At 42.1% G+C, this 23,358-nt stretch overlaps 1 long non-coding RNA gene across 1 annotated transcript in view; it reads right to left on the bottom strand.

The window, feature by feature from the left end:
• LOC107498963 overlaps positions 1–23,358 on the bottom strand; it is a 120,392-nt gene that overhangs the window by 54,822 nt on the left and 42,212 nt on the right. The window lies entirely within an intron of this gene.

Below are 23,358 nucleotides of genomic sequence, written 5' to 3'. Positions count from 1 at the left end.
GTTCCCCTTGCAAAATGCATATGACCTACTCTCGAGTTTGAAGACGGCCTCTATTGGGAGGTTTATGAATGCGTTGGAGAAGGTAAATGGAACTTAAAACACAAATAGAAGAGGAAATGCATCTCCTTTTCATGTCTCAAAAAAATATAATTATGTCCTGCAGTTTCAAACTGGGTATAACATAACTAATCGTTTTATTTGCTCGGTAATGAAATTCTAAAAGCATATGGAAAAAACAATTTTGTGATCTAAAAAGGACAAAAATCCTCAGGATTATAGCATGTCTATTAGGTCTTTGTTCACAGCAATGTGCATAATATAGGGTTTCTCAACTTCAATACCTGGGACATTTTCTTGTGGGAGGCCATCCTACGCACTGCAGCACACCTGGCCTCTGGCCAGACGCCTTTAGCCTCTCCCCCTCTCAGTCATGATGATCAAATATGTCTCCTGAAGTTGTCAAATATTCCTTGGGTGGCAAAATCACCCAAGTACCCTGGTACAGAATCTATTACTTTACAGACTTAAAATAATTTTAATTATACATTTTGTTATTCTTTTATTTTGAGCAACCACTTTGAAGTCATCGACCAAAGGAAGACAACAAGGTTGTGCCAAAAGGATAAGTAAAACACGAAACCTCCCCAAATTATCAAATAGCAACGGGCACACTGTCATTTGATGAAACACACAGTATCAGTTATCTCTGTGTCATACTTCTGCGATCATGGATGACATAGTTGACTAATCCACTTCCTTCTTCAGAAATTCGACAGCCTAGAACAGCAAGCATCAGGAGATTTTTGTCCTCAGTAGGATCTGTCTCACTCAGCCGGGTACAGGCAGGAAGACCACAGAGACGTGGCCAAACACGGCTGGTTGTCAGTGTGTTCACTGATAACGGCTTCTCTTTGAGCATGCTTCACCACCAACATCTTTTAACATAATTTCCTTGCAGGTCAGACCTTTAAAAGGCTTTCTTCCATTGAATATCAATGATCTCAAAAAGAAGAAAGGAAAATTGGGTAGTCCGAGGTTTGGAAATAATACTGAGGCAATGTTTCACTTGACAGATATTTTTAAACTTCCACTACGTCTTATACTTTGTTCTAGATCTCCCATACTTTCTAAGGAGTATTCCAGATAAGAATTTCCAGGTGGTGGCATGTCTTAAAAAATAAGAAACTGATTTAATAGGAAACATTTTTTTAAACATTTTTTTTTATGTTGTTTTAACAAAGAACCACAAAGAAAAGAGGGAAAGTGCCTTCCTCTCCTGGTAGGCAGGGTGGATGAGAAAATAGAGAAGCGGCGTGAAATGCATTCTTCCTACTGTTAGTGAAACTGAACCAGACATTGAGAGGAATGGATTTTCCTGCCTTTTCACAAAGTAAAACTTCACTCTTTTGAAAGTCTTCAACTTTTTATTTTGAATATCTTGGTGCAGGCAAAAGAACTTGTGAGAAACATTTTGTCCCCTCTTTAATTAAAAAAATAAAAGCATTCAATAGCAAGAAGAGAAAAAAGGAAAGAAAACAAGAAAGCCACAGAGGCCCAGCTGTACTTAGTTCCTGTTCACTCTGGGCAGCTTGTGACGTAGGCTTGGTGTGTTTTGAATTCACATATGAAAAACGTTCATTCAGAGAGGAAACTGGCGTGGATATAATCTGCAGAAGAAATTAGCATTCACAGAACTGTTATTCAAAAAAGTGCACCGGAGAGCTGTACTTCTTATTTAAATGAACCTTACCTTACCTGTAATGAAGTGGGGAAGTAGGTACATTTTACAGTGGGTAACTCCTGATTTAAAGTTGAATGAAGTTTCATAAACAATTATTGGAATCAGAGAAAGAAAACATCAAAGCCTGAGTAGCTGAGCGGTTGGGGTCTCACTGCTGAAAACAAGGGAGTCAGAAGAGGGGGACTGTGTTTGGGTCACTTCTGTGAGCCCGGAACAGAGTTATCTTGTGTACTTCCAACCACACGGCTGGGGTGAGACTTAAAGCGGCCCTATTTGTTACAGCAATGTTATAATAGAGATCCCTGAGACGACCAACCTCTTTCTGCATTCAGCTTGCCCCTCACTTGGCCTTGCCTGATCACCTTGCGCATTTGCTAGTTATGGTCTTCGGGATGCGCAACCGTCTAAAGCTCCTTTGAAGTCTTCATAGCTCCATCTAGGATCTAATTTAGTGCAATAAAGGATAATTTGTTTATTAAAGACATGCCTTTTTTTTTTTTTTTAAATCAGAAGCTTACATTTCAGAGATGTGAAAGTGATTTCTAGTGGCCATAATTTCATGGCGTTCAACCACTGTTTGGCCATGTACTACTGTTCTGTTCAAAACATTTAGACAGTTCCATAGCAACACATAAAACATGACCTCCGGTGGTCCACACTCCTCCAGCTACGTATCAGGGACTGGAGGAATTCCCGAGAAAAGCGATCACATTACAGAGCGCAGGATCTGGGATGGTCCCTTCACGGCGGCACATGCAGAAACCTGGAACAGAAACATATCCTGGGATTTCCTATTCAGAGCTCACGACAATTCCAAGAAATGTCCGCTTGGCACTTGTCGTCTTCCGGCTTTACTCACAAGGCATCGAGAAATCCTCTTCTCCAATTCTGAAATGGGCTCATAAAATTTGTCTGCTGTAGAGTTTATTTTTTCTTTCCAGAGTAGAAAAATAGGCTATCACCTTTTTATCATCTAAAATGTTTTACATGAAAATATCAGTGGACGTTACGGATGCCACTATCTTTCTAGAATGTGGTTCCATATACTTCTTAAAATTCAAAAGTAAATTTCTCGTTTTGGCATGCTTTGATCCCAGACTACAAAAAAATTACTTTATTATACTATCCATTTGCATTAGAATGTATTTCTCTACACTGTCCAGCACAGATTTTATTATACTGTTTTGTTTTATTTATTATTTTTAACAGCTTAAAACTACAGACTTATTTTCTCGAAATTTTTCCAGTGGTAGCTTAGCTGGGTGGTTCTGCGTCAAGGTCTCTCATAAGCTTACGGTCAAGTTGTTTGCTTGGTCTATGGTCATTATTTTTCTTATTGTTGAATTTGCCATATAACGTTCAACAGATTTTCTCTCTTTTTGAGCTAAAATTCTCGGTGCCATTGATCGTTCAAGTCTCATCGACACACCCCTGGGTGAAGTTAACAGTATTCCGTCTCGCCTGGTTTCTTCTAAAAGCAGAGCTGTTGGTTGAAATTATCTTTATATTTATCATTGATCAGGAACAATGTTTCATTGAATAAGATCCAGTTGTGAGTCTGAGACATTGGGACCCCTCAGAGCTCCTGGTCCTCCGTCACTGTCAGCAGGTTAAAGACAGTTCTGATGAGACACGGCATTCAGTGATGGGCACAGAAGTCGCTCTGGTGTCCTATTAAGATGCAGGTTCTTATTCCCTAAGTCTGGGGTCATCCTGAGACCCTGTGTTGAGCACAGAGATTTTAAAGGAACGTTGCTGCCAACCTCTCTTCGCCGTCAGCAGGTCCCCATCTCTTCTCCTCCATCAACCTTACAAGGTGTCACTCTCCATTTCATTCGAAATATCTTCTCAGGCACAGGAAGAGTAAATCATTTTCTCAAGGTCGGGAAGCTGGCACGTCACACAACTGAAATGTTGGATGTAAATCCCAGCTTCCCAAACTTAATTCTGTCTTCTTGAGGCCAAATAATAATAACACCACAACAAAACCCACTAAAATGTTCCACGTGTCTTAAAGACGCGTAGCAGTTGAGAACGGGAGGTGGCCTTACAGGCGTGAAATCTTACTGCCTTTTCTTTATAGCTGCAGAGCATCAGACTGGGACGTGTCCAGCATCACAGAACTAATTACAGACGGGACCAGTACTTGAACTGATAGCGTTTACTGCTACGCTCTCTATCCCACTCTCGTAAATGCCCCCTGGTATTTTCAGCTTTTAATAATACAGCCAGTTCTGTGCCCAGCGCTACTTCTGCTACCCTCAGAGTTGCGCCTCTGCTAAAGGCAGGTTCAAGTTCCCACCTCCCGGCAGCTGGAGCACCTTGATGTTACCTCTGCTCAGCAGCTCGCATCGCTCAGCAAACCTGGGGCTTCGTCCCTGTGCTCTTTTCAAATCCAAGCCTTGAGCACCCCATCCCCACCCCGCCGCCAGCAAAGCCCTCGCTGCCTTCCCTGGACTTCAGAAAGCCTCTCCTGTGGGCATCCTCATAGTCCTTGCAGCTTTCACTGCACAGTTTCACACCCCGACCCTTCTCGAGGTCAGCGTCTGCCTTGTCATATTCTGATGGCATCCTCACACTGCTACCCCATCCCAAATCGCCCTTCCCATATATTCCCCCAATATCCACAGTGCTCTCCCTGCGGACAGATGATGAAAAGCCATGTCTTCTCCTAGAACATCCTTCCACTCCCACATGTTAAATCAGCCTTTACTTCTCAGGTAAAGCGCTGCTTCTTCCAGAAGCCTCTGCTGATGTCACCAAGAGACTTAGGAGAGCTCTCTTCTGGTCCCCCAGGGGCGTTCTGCACACTAGTCCTCCAGATGGTGTCTGCACATCCTTCTCCTCACGAGAAAGGCCTCAGCGCAGACACGAGCACCTGCTTCCCCCCCACACACACCGAGCATGGTGCCTGGCACGCAAGCCGGCTCCTAGCATCTGTTAAACGCATCAGAAAATTAAACGTGCACATCAACAGCAAAAAAGATATTCTGTTTCTTTTAAGCTTAAGACATAAACAGAGTTGGAAGCTTAGAGGGGAAGTATTCGTCAGGGAGGCAGGTCTTGGGTGTCACAGGCCTGGACCTAGTTGCTATAGGAACTACTACAAGCAAAGCTGGAGAGAGGCCACGTGGCATTTGTGTAACCACGTTATTCTTTCAGGAGTCAGAGCTTCCTACTTGGAGATAAGGTCTGTCTCCAACCATAGTTTTCTAGAGTGAGAGCCACCACCCTTACTTACATCAGGGCTGTACTGAGCAACTTGTTCCGCCTTTAGCTCACCACACTTTCTTAATCCCACATTTTCCCATGCATTGCTCCCTCTCGGAGGACCTTGTGCCTCCTCCCCAGTGAACAACCTCGTAGTCACCGTTTCCCAGGCAGCACCGGGGCCCTTCACTGAGCCCAGCTATCGTGAATTCGATGTGCTCCCAAAGCTCCATATGCACAGTTCCTCCAACAATGTCACCCGTGAGACAGAGACTCCCTTTTGGACGGGGAACCACACAAAAAGCACGGGATTGGCCTATGGCACGCATGATGTCCGAAGCCCGGGAATGTTTAGCACTTTGGCGGAACAAGTATGGACTCGCGTCTTTGAAAGACGGGAGATGGAAAGACACAGAGACACCTTCGTATCTGGATTTCTAGGCACAGTTAGTTCCTGTCGGTCAGAAGAGTTGGAAGGACCGCAAGGCCGAAACCATCCCCGCATGCCTGCGGGCAGGCAAGGGGGCGGGAGGCGGGGCGCTGTGCGGCTTCTGCAGGGCTAGGGGCAGCGCCCAGCTCGTCGCCGCAGGAGTCTGCTCTCTAGCGCCCTGCGTGCCGGAAGGCAGGCTCGGAGGCAGCAGGGACAAGTTCCTGATTCCAGCGTTCTAACACCTGCATCGCAGCACCAGAAATTGTTCTAGAACCTGCAGCTCTCCTAAAGGCCTCAGAGGCGATAGCTGCCCAGTGAGGTCAGTCTGGGGTCAGCCCTGGAGCTCAGCCTTGAATTCGATCTTGTATCATTTCTGACATTTGTGTAAGCGCATAATTTCCTGTATTAAAACCATTTTTGCTCAACATACCTACAGTTATAGTTTCTGTTTCCTATAGTTCAAACTGTCAGATACAGTAAGAGGGAATAAGAGGTCAGAGGTGAGAGGGGGGGGGGGCGGGGGTGCTGTGCTTCTGCCTAGAAAAGGCCAGGGCTGTGGAGAATTTACCTTCTGCTCCGACAATATCTGACGATAAGCTTCTGACCTCCCTTTCTGAGCGCATCCACTAAAAACGGTTTACAACTGAGAATCCTTCCTCTGTCCCTCAGAGATGACTTTGTACCTCCTACAACCTAGGAGTGTCTCTCTCAAGGATCTGAAAGCTGTTCCTTTGACATGTCATCATCAGGAAGGATGGGGTCTCTGTCTCCCAGTCTCTGTGGGAGGAAGAACCCTAGCTTCCAGAACTGCCAGCGAGCAGACACTGATCACTTGCCCTGGCCGACCATTTATAAACGTTTTACTTCCCTAACTCTACGTAAGGCCCTACTCGCTCTCTGCCTCCCTTACCCCTCCATTCTCCCTTTCAAATGCCCAGGTACCTGTGTGCAAATTGCAAACCTGAATGGAGTTTAGCTCTTTCTCCTGCCATCATATAGTCACTGAAAAAAAAAAAATCTGTTTTCATGGCTCTAACCAATGTCTAGCTATGTTCATCTTTGGCAAGAGAGAGACTTAACCCTTATTTCTTCCTTTTTCTTCTACTCTTGTATCTACTAGGTAGCAAATCAAATATTTTGTATCTACTTGATATCCAATCAAGTCATGAAAATATAATTTATTCTATGAAAATGTCGTATTGATTTATTTCAAAATAAAATTTATGAGATGCCAAAATGACTCGGTATGGTGGTTATGACTTTTATAACTTTTAACAGGGCGGCTGTTTTCCAGAATTCCAGAAGAATTCAAGAAATTCTCTCTGGAATATTTTTCTGTGATTTTACCTAAAGTCTGACACACCAGGTAAATACCTCAAATACCACTCCGTGTTATGTATCAATCCAAACAATGTTGGCAATTTTCAGTCTACTTATCGTTTTAGGTGAAACACTAACAAACAATGTCCTTTCAAATTTTATCTGCACAACTGTGATTGGTCATGGGAACTATAAACTGCAAAAATAACTAACACTAATAGAGTCATTTTAGCTAATTGGTTGCAGAAGGAAATTTCCGATAGTAGTTTTAAAAGAAGTTTCCTGGAGTATAGACACACTCTAAGAGATTAAGTCTGCATTTGGCCTTTGTTTAAATAGAAATATTTCAGAGGAGCTTGAATTCTTTGAAACAGGTTCATAATACACAACTAGCTACCCATCCTTGTAACTGTCTTCATGTAACTGTTAGGTTTTGGCTTGGCAGGAAATGAGTAATTAGTCAAACATGCAAAGTCCCACTATTTAGGTTCAGTTCTCTTGAAGGGATGAAGTAGCTGTTTAAGAGGGAGTGGTAGACACTTCACATTTCAGGCTATACTTGCAAATGTTTCTGACCTGAAAGGCAGACAGTGCTGACAGGTGCCGTTCTGGTTAAGTGTTAAGATGGTTTGAGAAATTCCCCTGTTGACTAAGAGTTAATTTACTATAGTCCCAGAAGACTATTCTCTGGACATCCCCTTTAAACTCTTTTTTTTTTTTTTATTTCCTTTTAGAGGGGTTCATGCAAGGAACTGCGATTCACAGAATATTCTTTCCTAAAAAGAAGCATCTCCATGGACAATTTGAAAATTTCCAGTAACAATAACTTTATTACCATTTTTTTTCCTCACTATTCCTAGACATTTCTAATGAGGAACCCATGAAAAATGTGAACCACCTATGAGCTATGGCCTGGGAATCCACGGCTCTCATTTAATCCCCACCTCATTAACTTCTGGTGAAGCCTGGACATTTTCTCCATTTCTAAAAGGAAATAACTTTTTCCCACTTCTGACATCATAAGAATAGTACAAAGGTGAAAGAGAGAGAAGGAAGAAGAGGAGGAAGGAGGAGGAGGAGGAGGAGGAGGAGGAGGAGGTAGGGGGTGGGGAGAGAGAGAATCTGTACCAAACTATGTGAAGTCTTTGGGAACGATTAATATTTGTAAAAACAATATTGGGATTATAATGGAACTTATTGGAAATAACAAGATTACAAGAACTTAACAATTTGTAATTTTTATTAGAAGGGAAGGTAGGTAGCCATTTGGAACTTTACGTACTATTTCTCATGCTACAAACTCTTTCTTGACATAAATATTTCTTTCATTCCTATGAGACCTCGAGCTAGTGTCCACGGAAAAGCAGAGCTGGACAGAACTTAAGGCAGTGAAAAGAGGCTCTGTTCAGGAGGACGGCAACAGAGGTCTCACTATGGACCCAGGCTCACTTCTGAACACAGATGGGGAACTTACAACTGAGGAGTGAGCGTAAGCAGGGAGGCAGTCAGTGGATGGAAACTTACTAAAAGGGAACATCAGGGCTCAGGGGGACTCTGGCTGAAATGACCTAACAAGTCCTTGTGAAGACAGGCCAGGTGATCAGACATCACCTGGGGGCGGTAAAAGATGAGAAACCCTGCAGATATCAAGAGTGATCAGATATGGTGGATGGGGGTTTCTTGCTAAACTGATTTAGCGGGGTCATAGTAAGACTGGGCTTTTTAAGGAAGTGCACAGATGGACCTAGGAGACGTTACAGGAGGCCGTCTAGAGTTCGGTCGAGCAGACTCTTTGTTATTAGAATTCTCCGTCACTGAGGAAATTCTCTGTATCAGGAAATTGGGCTAAAATGACTGACGGGATTCTCCCTACTTTTTAAGAATATTTCACCAAGACCATCAACTCTATTTCACCCCTATCATTTCCTCTTTCTAAATGGCAACTTTTCGTTTATTTTAATGTCAGAAAACATGCACGCACACAGCATAGGATATGATAGTGTAAAATGGGACGGCACAGAAGATGGAGTGAGCTGAAGGCGATGCCTTTCTGGACGCAAGTTCTACTGAAACCCGTATTTGAGGTCTGCGACAAAGTCATGACCGGAAATGGTCATGGCAAAAACGGGGTCATAGAGAGGCAGATGGCCAGCCGAGGAAGGACACATGTCTGAGGATTGCTGGAAGAGCTCAGAGTTCCTGGGTCATGGAGCAAGCACACCAGTGGAACTTTGAACTACCCTCTGGTAAACATGTAAAATTTTCAGTATTTCAAGGTGGCTTCAGAGCGATCTAGCACTTTATGGCTGCCAGGCTGCATCTAACCAAGGTCACAGAGACTCTCATTAACCTCCAAAATACTGATATCCACAGTCTCCAGGCACAGTCTTCATGAAACACTTACTCACGTATGGAGCAGAGGCTGATGCCCCCACGTCTCACGCCGTTAGTGGTAGCACTACAGCTTCTGCCGTGGATGGAAACATTGACAAACGTTCTGTGCAAGCATACTTCCCTCATCCACTCCCTTGAGAAACAGAAATTACCCAATTTTTAATTAAACATAAACTTTCTTTAGCTTATTGCTGCTGAAAGGGTTTTGTTGCAAGTTTTTAAAAAAATTAGTAGTTGTATGTTTATACCGTAAGTAAAAGAATAATAATAAGAAGAACACTTTTTGCGAAGGTGTCCAGATGGCCTTCTCTGCGTCGTCCTCTGGCAGTCGTGCTGTGTCTATTTCCTGGCCAGGCTTCACAAACAAGCGACTTTCCATTCTCCATGTTTCCCAATGGCCACCAACATGAGTTTTCACAGCTTTTTACCTCTCATGATCGTGACAGAGATTAGAACAGGGAACAAACGGCTGTTGCGAAAAGACACCAGTGGGTAACAAAGCGCCAAAGATTTCTCTTGCTATCTAAAACCCAGAGGACGTTGGCTGCCTCGAGCTGCTGCAAGTGTCTCTTCACTTCAGAAAAGATGTAGGAAAATAAGAGGTGAGGTGTCGCCCATTGCTTTTTGGATTTAACCATGTATTGAAGTGTGAACTCTCTTCACTGCCATGTGAGTCACACACACACTGTTAGATAAGGTCATGGCATGAGATGGAAATATACATTGAAAGGTCACCAAACCCATCCTATTTCATTTCAATACAATAACTAATAAAAGGATTTTGTTTAAAAGAGAGAGAGAGAGAGAGAAATCTGGGAAAATGCTAAACCAGCTAAATGACTGGACCTAAAGATAAACAGAGAACATAAACCGTAGCTATTTAAGTAAACCAGCAATGAATGTGGAAAAAAAAGTCAGAGAATTTGTGGCATGAATCACAAACGAAGTATTTAAATTTAGGCAATTAGGACTTTGACTTTACTTTTTTCTTCTTTTTTTTTAAAAAAAAAAATAATAGACTATTTTCCGGAGCAGTCTTAGGCTCACAGCAACAATCAGCATGCAGTACCTTATTGGGTAAACAACAACAACAATAACAACTCTGCATATTTTTCAACAGTGTAACGATTAAATGTCTTCAACTGAATAGGTGATGACGGTAATATTCCCACCATTAAACATTTACTAGAGAAGTTAAAATAACACTGTGACCTATCTTTCATAGTAATTATGGTCTTTCTCCCTCAATATTCCCCAGAAGTCTTCAAATTGCTTCCTAGTAACTAAAGGTTTTGACCAAAAAGAAAAAAAGAATTGACTAACTAAACACATTCTAACCCATCGCTGCCCTACTTAAAGTTCCTTAGAACCTGGGAGCCTCCTCCGAGCCCGCGGAAAGCAGCTACGAGGACCAAAGGGCAGTGGGTGAGGAAGCCAGGGGAAGCGTGGTTTTCTCTCAAGCTCTCTGAGCGGGGATCCTCTGAGATCCACCTGCACTGCACACAAAGGGGCTTTCCCTCATGCTTTACGATTCTCCCAGCCAGCTTTTAAAGGGTACGTATAACTCAGATGAGAATTCAGCCTCCACTTAACAAGTATCTCAATTTGAACTCACTTTCCTAATGAAAAGCCAGGCAAAGGCCCTTTTAAGATGAGCTTCTAGCATCCCAACTTTAGGGGCTGTTCAGAGTAAGCGTTGTTTGGGGCTAACACAACTCAAGAGTGATGACCCTACCCCAAAGTGCCTACGCTCTAATCATCATGGTAACTGTTTAAAATACATGGGGAGTAAATGTTTTTACGTGAACCACCCAGGAGATGCACTGAAGACCCCGCAGGGCAGAGTGCTGGAAAGAATCACTCAGAAAGAGAGAGCAGAGGCCTTACACATCAACCTCTACTTAATTCATACATGTATCTATGATTTTTATTGGATTTTTTCCATCTGAATTTTCAAGGTTCAGGCTTTCAGTAGCATTTCCTCCCCAGCTGAAAAGACGTGCCTCCCAAGGACTTGCCCACACACGAGGCTACCTGTCTGTAGCCCCAGCTCTGTTCTCAAAAGCTGTGTGTGCCCTGGCTTGCGGGTTGCTGTTTGATCATTCAGTCAAGACTTCGACTCAAGTATATTCGGATGCAGGTAAAAGAGCAAAGATCTCTCTGGCTGGGTGCAGCCTATGACTAATTGTGGTCGTCAGCTTTCACACTGGCATTTTCCAAAGTTTTGGAGCCATTCATTGGGCCATTCATGTAGGTCTCCAGCGTCCTGAAAGGGAACTTGACAAACCGTCAGCTGACACACTTCCCTCCTATCAGGTGTCCCGGGGAAAGTTCGAGGGTGGGACGGGAGCGATGACTGACCTTTGAAGACAGAGCACTGGACTGACTACACTCACGCTCTCATTCGTGCAGCTTTGAAGCTGGTTGCAGGGGGAATTTAATCACAGTTCATAGGACAGGAAGGACAAGGGTGGTAAGAATATCCCACCTCTACTTCTCTTGCAGGGTTTTCATAGCTGACTCAGAGCCAAGCCTCCTCCAAGGGCATAGGGCATATGTTTTAAATAGTTAAAGAAAGTGCCTTGCAGGGATTTCATTTGAAAGATGTTCAACACTTATTTACGAGCACAGTAGCCTGCAGTCACTCTCCAGGGCACCGTTTAGTACAGGAGGCTATCCCAGAGACTCATGGCTGAGCTACGGAAACATCCTCTGTCCCTCTTAGTCAAGGCTCTGTCCCAGGGGCAACGTTTCTGTAGTCTTGCTCTTATAAATCATGCAAAAAGATAATTCCAGTTGTGGGATCATTGCTGACTCCAACCACCAATTTGTTGAAACTTCTGCACCAATGAAATGCATGTGCTTATAAAACTGATGAATTTGTCTTAGAGTGTGTCCCCCATCAACAACAAAGCCAGAGGCCCTGGGTGTGCATCCTTGCTCTGTCCTGAAGGAGTCACTCTGCCAGGGAAAGAAGATGCGGTAGAGAGGACAGCCGTGGGACACCGACTAAGGATCCGAGCTCCAATGCTTGCTAACTGTGTACACTGAGGCTTCTTACTTGACCTTCCAAAAGTACAGTTCCTCATCTGTCAATCGGAGATCAAATCATCCCTTCCCCCTGGAGTTATTAGGAAGATTAATGAATACACATAAAACAGCACATAGCGAGTTCTCGACATATGTATTTATTATATTTGTGACCTTAAGCAGGTTTAAAAAAAAACCTCTGAGACTAGATTTTCCACTGTGAAATATGAGACTAACACTACCTATTTCATAATATTGTAGTAGAGACGAACTGATTTATGTGGGGAAATGGAGCTGATGCTCTAAAGATCTGTAAGTCAGTTGTTTCATTTTTAAACCAGTGTGCCCTTCTAGTAAAGGTATTTTGAGATTTTTTCAGAGAAGCATAATGTGTCAGAAGTGAACCGAATTATCTTGAATTGTTTCTTGAATGATATATAAAAAGAGAAAGACAAGAAAGCATAGGTAACATTCAATGCATGTCTCGACATGTCAGCATTATGATAAATATAAGAATGTGTGAGTGCATCAGGAAAGATGCCTGAGAATGTGATTGAATGTGGATTTCCTCCCATCACTTTGTTTTAAGTATATCACGTGAAAAATAATCAACCACTGATTCCCGGAAATGGCTGCATTATTATGAACTGGTTGGTACACAGGGCATCCTGCATAGCTATTATATATCTTTCTCATCTTTTTTTTTTTTTTCGAACTTATTTCCTGCACTGCAAAGAAACTGACACAGGATGCTTAAGAAATGAGATTTAATTTTTCAGTCCAGATGTGTTACAGCTAAACATCAGAAAGCCCCTAGACTTCGCAGAACTAAATTTTAGTATTTTTCAAACGGAAAGCCCCACTGCCTGTAGGGCTCACATAAATTGCCTTGGAATCATGTTATAAAGTTGGTATTATGCTTCACACCTAGCTTATTGCCATCGAAATGATTTTTCATGTTTTCATTTTGGCATAGAATATTGTCCTACAAAGTGATCTTGAAATATTAACTTAAAAAAAAAAAACACTCTGTAAAAAACCCTCCCTACACTAAAATTTGCAAGATACACTCAAAGTAACCGATGAATTTGAAACCCTCAAAACAGAGTGATTTTTCATCAGGGATGTTCAATGAAGTATACAACTCACAAGCCTAACCTTAAAAAATTCTCATGAGATGACACAGTGCCATTCTAAATTTGAACCAAAAGAAGTAAAGTTTCTGAAACCATTGAAAAGTAGGTGTAGAAGTCTTGACACATTTTTAAAGACTGTGATCTTTATACATGGCAAAAATTTCTGTGAAGGGAACTGCCCAGGAAAAGAAAGCAATTGAGAAAGTTGCCTGGTAGGGGTTTGCGGGGGAGGGTCGCTTCCAGCCACTGGAAGGCAAGCTGAGTATGAGCTGTGGGATCCCCACATGCGAGACAAGCCCCAAACCAGACTGTGACAAAGACGCCAAAAGGAAGCGAGGGGTGGCCCTCGATACTAAGCAGGGGATGGAAAACTGGAGCTGGACTGAAAGGCTCTCTGCGGTGCTGAGACAGCCTCCAGGGCGCACCCGGCTCCTACACTTACGAGAGGCAACACCTCCAGGGTCTGGTGACTTCAGTCATACAAAGCAGCGACTTTGAGAGGCAGCTTAAACCCTGGAAGCAGCAGGAACTTCGGAGTCAGGCCTCAGTGCTATTCCGAGTGCTGACACATTTCATTAGAAAAGTGAATCCCTTTGAAACTTAGGTGTCTGATTTCTTAAAGGGGAATAATGACTTGTGTCTTACAGGATCACTGTAAAGTCTGAATGCAATAATCTGACATGTCTGTCCCCTCGCTTTATTATTAGCTATCATTATTACCTTTATGAGCAGTGAAAAATTACTTCTATACCAGGTCTGAAGGGGGAAAGATGCTTTGACTGTCGCCCAGGGCACTATTTCTTTGGAATCCCTGGTGCACGTAACAAATGAAAGGTTGACACAGAGAGTTGCACGCACGGCATGGAGCCGCCTCATAATCCGCCCGTCTGAGGTCGCCTGACATTGCTGAGTCCGTCCCTTTGTCGATCACAACTCTGAAGGGGCACGACATGAAATCAGTCTCTCGATCTCCATTTCCACATAACTATACTATGGCGAGCTTGCTGTTATTGGTGAAACTATCAAAGATATAATATGTTATTTCCTGCGATGATGAGAAGGGAAACCGGTGTACTTAATTATATGAATGAATTTCTAGGTCCACCTGTGACGCATCCAGACATGAGGGTTACCATCTGACCTAAGCAGTCTCACAGAGAAAGCGGTACTTCCTTAACTGTGTTCAAGGTTATGAATGATCGAAGTGTGGTCTAGAGGTTAGGACAAGTGGTTGGGAGTTATGCTCCCAAGAGCAGCCGCGGGCTCTGCCGGTGACGCAGGGACTGACTTCAGACCAGTCATTTGACCAGCATCAGCCCATTTGTTTGTTTATATTTCTCCTTCTAAATCTCCAATGCCATCACTCTAAAGACAAAATCTTTTAAAAGTTTAACAAAATCTTTAACTTCAACTTTAAAAACTATACAAATCCAGGCTGTGTGATAATCAGGACTATTATTATATTTCTCAATAAATGCATTCTAGCGCTCTGAAGGTCAAAATAGTAATCAAATGAGGGTATGAGTAAAGAATAACATGTTGATGTGAGTCAGGTATTGTCAACACTTATTTGTCACAGCAAGGAGGGGTCAGGGCTGGGAAACAATTCCTTCTATGCTGAAAAAGGACATGAAAACTAGGGTCACTGGATTGGCGGGGACAGCAACCAGAACGAGCTATAAGAGAAAGGACTCCAGATTTTACAGAGGGTTCTGCTTCTGTATTCACTCGAATACTCATTACCGCTCGTCTGTAATGAAACTGCTAGCGACAAAGAAGGAGCAGAGGGAACAATGCCCAGAGCTCCCGCGGGGACAGAATTGGTCCCAGCAGCCAGAGTGGAAGACCTAGATGTCAAACGGTAGAGCAGTAAACCAACCTCGCCTGAGAAGCAGGGAAAATTGACCTGTAAAGAAATGTCGCTTTGATCCCACTTAACACAGCCTGACCTGGAAGTAAATAACCACATCCAAGAATATTCATATTTACCAAAAAGGAAAAATCATTAACTCTGGCATCTAAGCAAAAAATGGCCAGGCATGTAACGAATCTTGGATGCTACAACCCAAAATGAAGATGAAAATTCATCCTTGAAACTTCTCCAGAAATGACACAGAGAACGCAATTAGGAGACAAGGAAGTCAGAATAGTTATTGTAAGTGCATCTTCTGTGTTCAAGATGTTAGAATATTGAGCATGTTAAGTAAAGCTGCAGAAGACTTGAAGAAGCACAAATTAAACTTCTAGATACGGAAACTACAATATCTGAAATGAAAAATACACTAAATGGGATACTGTCGTATTAGACAATTAAGACTGAACCTCAAAGGGGAAAATGGAGTGTGTGTCTGTGCGTCCCACTCACCACAAATCCTGAAAAGAAATTTGTTGGCAGAGCTTCCAGATACGAAAACCTAAAAATTTTATAGATTAACAGAAAAACCTTAACTTGGATGTAAAATGTTCGTTCACTGAGACCAAAAAATAAAATAAAACAAATTCTTTCAGAGGGTAGGCGTGTGCGTGCGTGCGTTTTCCTTCAAAAAGGAAAGAGAACATGAAACTGGGGCTGAGGGAGACGAGGACGTCTCCCCACGAGGAGAATCCTGCCGGAGGAACTGGCATGGGCGGGAAGCATGGGCGGGCTTCCGGAGACGTGGGGGTGTGATGAGTTTTGAGCCACCAAGCAAAGCACTCGCGAAGTGAAGACAGACACTTTCTCGAGGTAGCGATTCCCAGAGAATGGGAACAGACAGGACCTGAGCACAGGGTGAGGAAAGATCTCAGGCCTTCTCTGCTAGTGACCACACATGAGCTGTGCGATCTCGAACTCGTTACACACACACACACACGTATGTATATGGATTATACCACATTGCAGAGGGAAAGGGGAAAAGTAGGGAAAGTAGATTATATTTATTGCATTAGCATTCATAGCCAGTAAAGGGCATCATCTAAAACAATAATGGATAAACTGCATACCAGGACAAAAATGCAAACCATCCGATTAGTCAGGAGGAATACAAACACAAACTAAAACAACAATAGCAAAATATACCGACTGCGTATTTTGAAATAATAAAATAGAAAGCACAGCAGAATGAGCGGAGACCATTCGGCGCGGTCGCTTTCTTGTTCTCACAGAGAAGTGACGTGGAGGCCCGCTGGCCCGGCTGCAGCTGTGGCTCTGTGATTGCGGCAGGGCCCCGGGCCCTTCTGTGTTTCTGCCCAGCCATCCTTAGCCTCTGGCTTTCATCCTTTGAAATCTCACAGTAGCAACATGACTGCTCAGGCCAATGGCAAAGGGTAAACATCATGCCAGTTCGGCCTGCCTCTTTTAAAGTGCGTGGACGAGTAACTGGCACGTAGTAAGTTTTATCTATTGAATGTGCAGAATGAATATGTTTATCATGATCCTGCTGGGTTAGATGCCACCTTATTCCTTTAAACTACCCTAGGCTCAACTCTACATTGTACATTTAACACGTTTTGAAATACCCCATTTATTTGTCTCTCTCCAGTACAAGATGTGTTTCTATATTTCCTAATACTTAGCCCAGTGACCAGCATCTGGTAAGCACTTGATATATACTGACTGACTAGTTGAGCAAATTAGTGTAAGCCTCAGTCCTGAAGCTCTTTTTTAACAAGTTATTTTTCTTTGTACCTCATACACACCAACTGTTGTTCTGAAGATTTGAGCACAATAAACTCATTCTTGAATTCATATGTAAAAAGTTTGTTTCAAAGAAATTTGCCTTGCTTGTAGAGTTTGACTAGAAGACTTTAGATTCTAGTGGAGGCTGCAGACAGAGACCCAGAAACCCTAAGTTTTCCACAACCCATCAACTTGCTCTGTGCTTTCTACTATTATCATGAAGATGGTTTAGATAAATAGGGTAGCCATATTCCATTGGCACATGCAGAAGCCAACAAAGTTAGGGAAGAATAAAGACAGAAGAGAGAAGAGGGGAGAATGTCTGGGTACAAATATTCAAGGTTTTCAGCAAAAAAAAAAAAAAAAAAGCGAATTTATAAATTTATAAGATAGGTAAAGGAGACCAAGAGATATCACAGCTGCCCAGATGGTCCTCCTCTGGATTGACTGATGTTTGATTTGGTAGTTGGCTATGGTTTCTGCCAGGGAAAAAAAAAAGCAAAAAAGAAAATAAAACAAAAAACTCCCTCAACATTTCAAACCTCTTTTATAGTTAGCTCTAAAGTGATGTACGGCATAAAACAACTTTTCTCACAAAAAGAGAAGTGAAATGATGACATTTTCCCTGGCATGACTTCACTGCCTTTAAAACTATCCCAAATCGAGGGGAAATTCTGTATAAAGGAGGGAAAATCCTAAAATACTGATCATTTTTTTAGGTCTCCCCAGAAGCTTTTAATTTTCTATACCTGGGGAGTAATGATTCATTTAAAGATGCAAAAGGTGAATTATAAAATGCCACTATCGGCAAGGTCTTTGTTTTCAAGGATGTGAATGAACAGGATTGTGTAAATCGTGATGTGACTACGAAACTGTGCAGAGGATTCTCTTTTCTCAGTCATCAGAGCTGTTCCCCAGGAGATGGTGAGACAGGAGAGGGACAGGCCCGGTGTGGAGATCGCCCTGGACGACGCAGGTCCCACCGCCACATGCCTGACCCTCCGCCCACCCAGACCGAGCTGCCCTGCTTTCTGGCACACGTCCAGCCTCCTGCTGCGATGTGATGCAAGCGTGGCTGGTGCCCGCACTCCGTGTGCATTGCCCACTCATTCTTTCACATGGGGGAGGCCTCGCTTAAAATAATGTGTGGAAAGAAGCCCAGGCTAGAAGAACGGAACAAACTCCCACTCACACACCAGGCTGCTTTTAATATTTCTCTGCACTGTCTTGGGTGTGTTAAAATCTACTGTCTCAACCAAAGTTCGGTCAAATGAGACTCACAAGGGAACAAGCCAAAGAGTCATAAACAAGATACCAAATCCAGATAAAACAGAATTTAAAACCTCATAATGACCAAAAGTAAATTCTTAAAGTAAAAGCTACCTATTCTTCGCGCACACACACACAAAATAACAGCAGCATATAGAAGTTTGAAATTATAGCTCCTGACTTTCCGTATCGTCTGGGACAAAAGGTTAGACGAGATTATGAGCTTGTTCTAAATCTGAGTCCCCACCAAATATACTGCCCTGGTTTTCTGCTTCTATAAATCCAAGTGAAAATAAGACAAAATACACAGGAGAAGAAAGCAGAGATGAGGAGAGACTAGAAGAGGGGCTATTCGCACCTTGGGAGGCCGCTGTCGTGGGAAGTGTGGCGGCCATGTTCCCTCAATGTGCAGCTATCTGTGGTCTCATGCAAAGTCATAACTAACAAACACTGTGAGGCCCTTTTTAGGCTTAGCTGACCTTTGAAGGGTTTGCTCAGCATCATCTTTAAATACCTCGGGTACCCCCAGCATACCTCCAGTTACCTTCCTGTTTGCCTAAATGACCCAGTACTACCCAGTGACCCCGGGGTCACTGACACTGGCAACCATGAAAACTTTAATAACAGAATCTACAACAGAACTTGCTACCACTCCTAATTCAAACCAAAATAACTTAGCTCTTTCCAGACTCATTACGGATTCGCTCGAAACCTGGAGCTGGGTAAGGTCTGCATTGGGAGTGATCAATACCTCTAGCTAGAATATCTAAAAAGCAGATGGCAAGAAAATTAGATTGGGGTTGGCAGAAATAGCCTGTGATATTTCCACATCACGAACATCTAGATGTGCATTTGTACATGTGTTTAACCTATTCGTTTACAGAAATACAATGAGAGGAAAGGAGACTCATGATAAATAGGGATTGATAGAGAAAGGGATAGGCAGAAGTGTGGCCCGCTGCACGCACAGACGCAATGCCAGGACCAGCTCTGCGTTAGAAGCAGTTGAATCACCAAGTTAATTGAGTTTTAGGAAGAAGTCAAGGCAAAGGGCTCCCATGTAGAAATATAAACGAAACACATTCTACCTATGATAAATTCTATTTAAATCCTCATTTTTCAGGGTCTAGTTTTTATCACCATGGAGTTGCAAAAGGAGCGAAATCTCCCTATGCCATTGCCAGAACTGCAGGTGGATTGATGGCCATCTTTGACCTCTACGCAGAAGAAACAGACAAGAAGTCAGCTGATCCGATCCAAGCAACCGGAACAGGCCAAAGTTAACGGCTTGGTTTTGAACCCACAACCCTTTGAAAGGCAGCAACGTTAACATGTTACTGGGATTCGGTGGACTCAAAGCCGTTCATTTAATTAAAAAATAAAACTAGGATAATACATAAAAAGGCACAGGAAATAGTGGGGCACCACAGACAACTTGTACCCACAATAGCAGTACAATCATGCTGAGAGTGGCCACTAGCTCTCGACTTAAAGATGCCAACTCAAGTAGGAAGACTACGACTTATTTTGAGAATATGAAACTTATTATAAAGTAAATGTCCAGAAGGTCTGACATCAATACTTGATCAAAAATAAATATGTAAATAAACACAAAAGGAAAACATCAGAGAAGACATGAAGAAAGTGCAGAGGATGTCATCGCAAGAGATAACTGACATGGCTTTGGAAAGAACAAAGCACATTAGGCAATCTTGATGGATTTTTCTAGGAAAAATCGCATAATCGGGAAAAACAAAGCTCATAAGTTACTGTTGTTAACTATCGCTAATGTCTAGTAAAAAACAAAGGCGAGTCACTGGACTAGTGCCACATGTTCCAAAAGGTGGCTTTATGAAAGGCCTACTTGAGGACCTGTCTTCACTAACTGAAGAGGATGTTCACGCTGAGAATAAAAAAAGACAAACACACAAAACAATGTGTATGTGACATATTATTGAACTGTACACTTGAAATCTATATAACTTCACTAACTCATCACGCCAACAAATTTATTCATTTAAAGTACAAATAATAATAAAACCTACCGAAAAGAAAAGTGAAAATAGCATTCGGCGTTTGTTTTGCAGCGTGCGCCCCAGCAGCGAGAGTGACCCTGACGGGCCCCTTTCCCGTAACGATGCTCAGAGCCACAGCATCCAGCTTTGGCATCTGTGCTTTCTCCTGCTTTATTTTGTGCATCTGTTAGCAAGATGCATGCTAAGGTGATTGTTTCTTCGCTTTATATCCTTTTGGCTTACCAAAGGTGTCATGGAACGCTCTACTTTCAGACAGCAGGGAAAACTTAATACAGTCATTTATGGAAGTTGTTCCCTAATAATTAAAATATACTTTAAATATACTTTCCTTTGCAAATTGCCCCTCCATGCTGGCCTTTGTGTATCTTTCCTTTTGCATTTATGTCTTGTGTTAGGTAATAGAACATTCCACCCCAACTGCAAATAATACGTCAATGTACTTACGGCATGGTTTTCCGTTCTTAGACTTGGGAATAAAACAATTGTTTCAGTACTTACTAAGTTTTATTTGCAAAACATAGTCAAGTAGAGCCCAGCGTGACTTACTCTCCACTGTTGAAATGATTATAGTTATGAGGTGATCATAAATGAAAGTGATTCTAATATGGGGGAAGTATACCAGAAATAATATTAATCAAAGTTTTCTTTAGTACTTTCAAGGATGACTTGGAAGAGAGGTCTATTCATGATAAGTTTATCGGTAAGATGAGACCTAGGGTGAATAAGGTTTACAGGATCCCATGAACCCAGTACACTGAAGGTTCGTTTTCTCATAATCGCTTAAATTATAGAAAGGAGGTGTTCGGTGTTGACTAACAGCAGATTAGAACAGGACGAGAAAAAGAAACTAGATGCTTATCTCATTCAGTTTGCATTTATTGAGATCATGAATTTTACCAAGTTGCGAATATCTTTTTTTTACTAAAAGCTATCAGCTGATTTCTTCATTTAGAAAATAAAGTTAGAAGCAAGTCTAAAATATTTAACCTTTTTATTCACAAATAACCTAGAGTTGGCATCAATGTCCCCATCAAAGTTCTACCTGGACATAGAGAAAAATCCTTCCAAATGCACCTTTGTTGAAGCTTTTCACATAAATTTTATGAAATGTAGCAGAAACACTGTAGGCAGGCCTGCCTATAAGCCTCGAGGCTTTAGGAGCTGAAAAAGACCCAGGAAGTGAACTTTTGTCTTAAGTGAACTGTTATGCTAATTTGATAACTTCTTTGAGAGCCCCCTTTAAACGCTGCAGAGCTTCCTGGTGACAGACAGAATCTATCCTTCCATGATCTTTACGCATGGAAGACGTGTCTACTTGTTGATGACCAGCACCTCTACCGCAGTCTTGTGTGCTTTCCACGGGGTGTTGATGTCAAATGCAGAAACTGGCAGAGACTAGATACATGTTCATTTTCTGGTGAATGGTCACAGCTCTTCTGCCCCGCCCTTCCAGAGTTAATTGCTCCTTTTGATTACTTGTTTAAACATCTGTCTGCCCAGCCACACTATAAACAGAGATTCATTCACCTTTCTATTTGCAGTACCTATGTCTGATACATTGTTAAGACTTCAAGAAAAATGTCTTAAATGAAGGCATTTTGTTTCAACAGACCAAAATTTCTGTTCATGTCATTGATTCTTATGTATAGATGTATTTTTACTTTTAAGATACATACCTGTGGCAGAGAACCTGAATAGACACTTTTCCAAAGGAAGACATTCAGAGGGCCAACAGATATATAAAAAACGTTCAGTTATAAAGAAAATGCAAATGAAAACTACAATGAAATACCACCCTGCACTTCTTAGAATGGTTGTTATCAGTAAGGCAAGAAATAGAAAGTACTGGCAAGTATATGGAGAAAAAAGAACCCTCATACCCTGCTGGTGAGGATGTAAATTGGTGCAGCCACTATGGAAAACACTATGGAGTGAGTTTCCTCAAAAAAATAAATAAATAAAAACAGAGCTTCCATATAATCCAGCAATCCCTCTTCTGGACATCTACCCCAAAAATTACAGGACGCTTACTCATAAAGACATACGCACCCCCACATTTATTGCTGCATTATTCACAATAGCCAAGACATGGAAACAACCTAAGTGCCCTTCCATGGATAATTGGTTAATAAGATGTGGTGCATATATAGAATGCAATATTACTCACCCAGAAGGAAGAGGAACTACTGTCATTTGTGGCAACACAAATGGGTCTTAGGAGTGTTATACTTAGTGAAATAAATCAGACAGAAAAGGACAAGAACCATCTGATTTCACTCATATGTGGGATGTAAAACAGAAAGCAACAAATGAACAAACAGACACAGATAACACAATGGTGGTTATCAGAGGGGAAGCGTGGAGAAAGGGGTGACAAAAAGGGTAAAGGGGTCAAATCCATGGTGACAGAAGGAGACTAGACCTCGAGTGGTCAGCATGCAATGGTGTAGTCAGAAGTCATTCATGAAGTTGTGTACCTAAAATTTACATAATGTTATCTACCAATGTTCCCCCAATCAACTGAATTTTAAAATGCAAACCAATAAGTTTTTTTAAATGATACAATTTTGTATTCATTATTGTCCTTTTCCCCCAAAGTTCTTAATGTCCCAACAAAATTTCAGTGATATTATAAAGGCTAGAGACCAGTTGAATCAATACCAAGGATGAAAAATTTATTCAGCAAAGCATTTCCTACTGAGATTCAGTTAGTTGGAATGAATGGAACCGAAACCTAAAATCAACCCAGCAAAGATTAAAATTTTCCCCAACAAATGGATAACCATAATCTGAAGGAGTTTTACTAAGCCAATCTCATAGACATTTTAAAATCTAATACTGGGATTTTAGGCAGGGAAACTATTCTGTATGAAGCTATAATGGTGGACACATGTCATTACACACTTGTGAAAACCTTCAGGATGTAGGGCACGGTGAGTGAACCGCAATGTAAACTAAGGACCTTGGGTGATGATGATGTGTCAGTGCACGTTCATCATTGGTCGAAAAGAATTCACCACACTGATGTGGGATGCTGATGGGGGTGGCCCTGGGGGTGGAGGGCATATATGGGAATTCTCTGTACTTTCCGCTCAATTTTGCTGTAAACCTAAAACTGCTCTAAAAATAAAAGT

The sequence above is a fragment of the Rousettus aegyptiacus genome, unplaced genomic scaffold (genome assembly GCF_014176215.1).
Source record: "Rousettus aegyptiacus isolate mRouAeg1 unplaced genomic scaffold, mRouAeg1.p scaffold_m13_p_18, whole genome shotgun sequence".
Taxonomy (NCBI): domain Eukaryota; kingdom Metazoa; phylum Chordata; class Mammalia; order Chiroptera; family Pteropodidae; genus Rousettus; species Rousettus aegyptiacus.
This window is presented reverse-complemented; position numbering and strand designations above follow the sequence as displayed.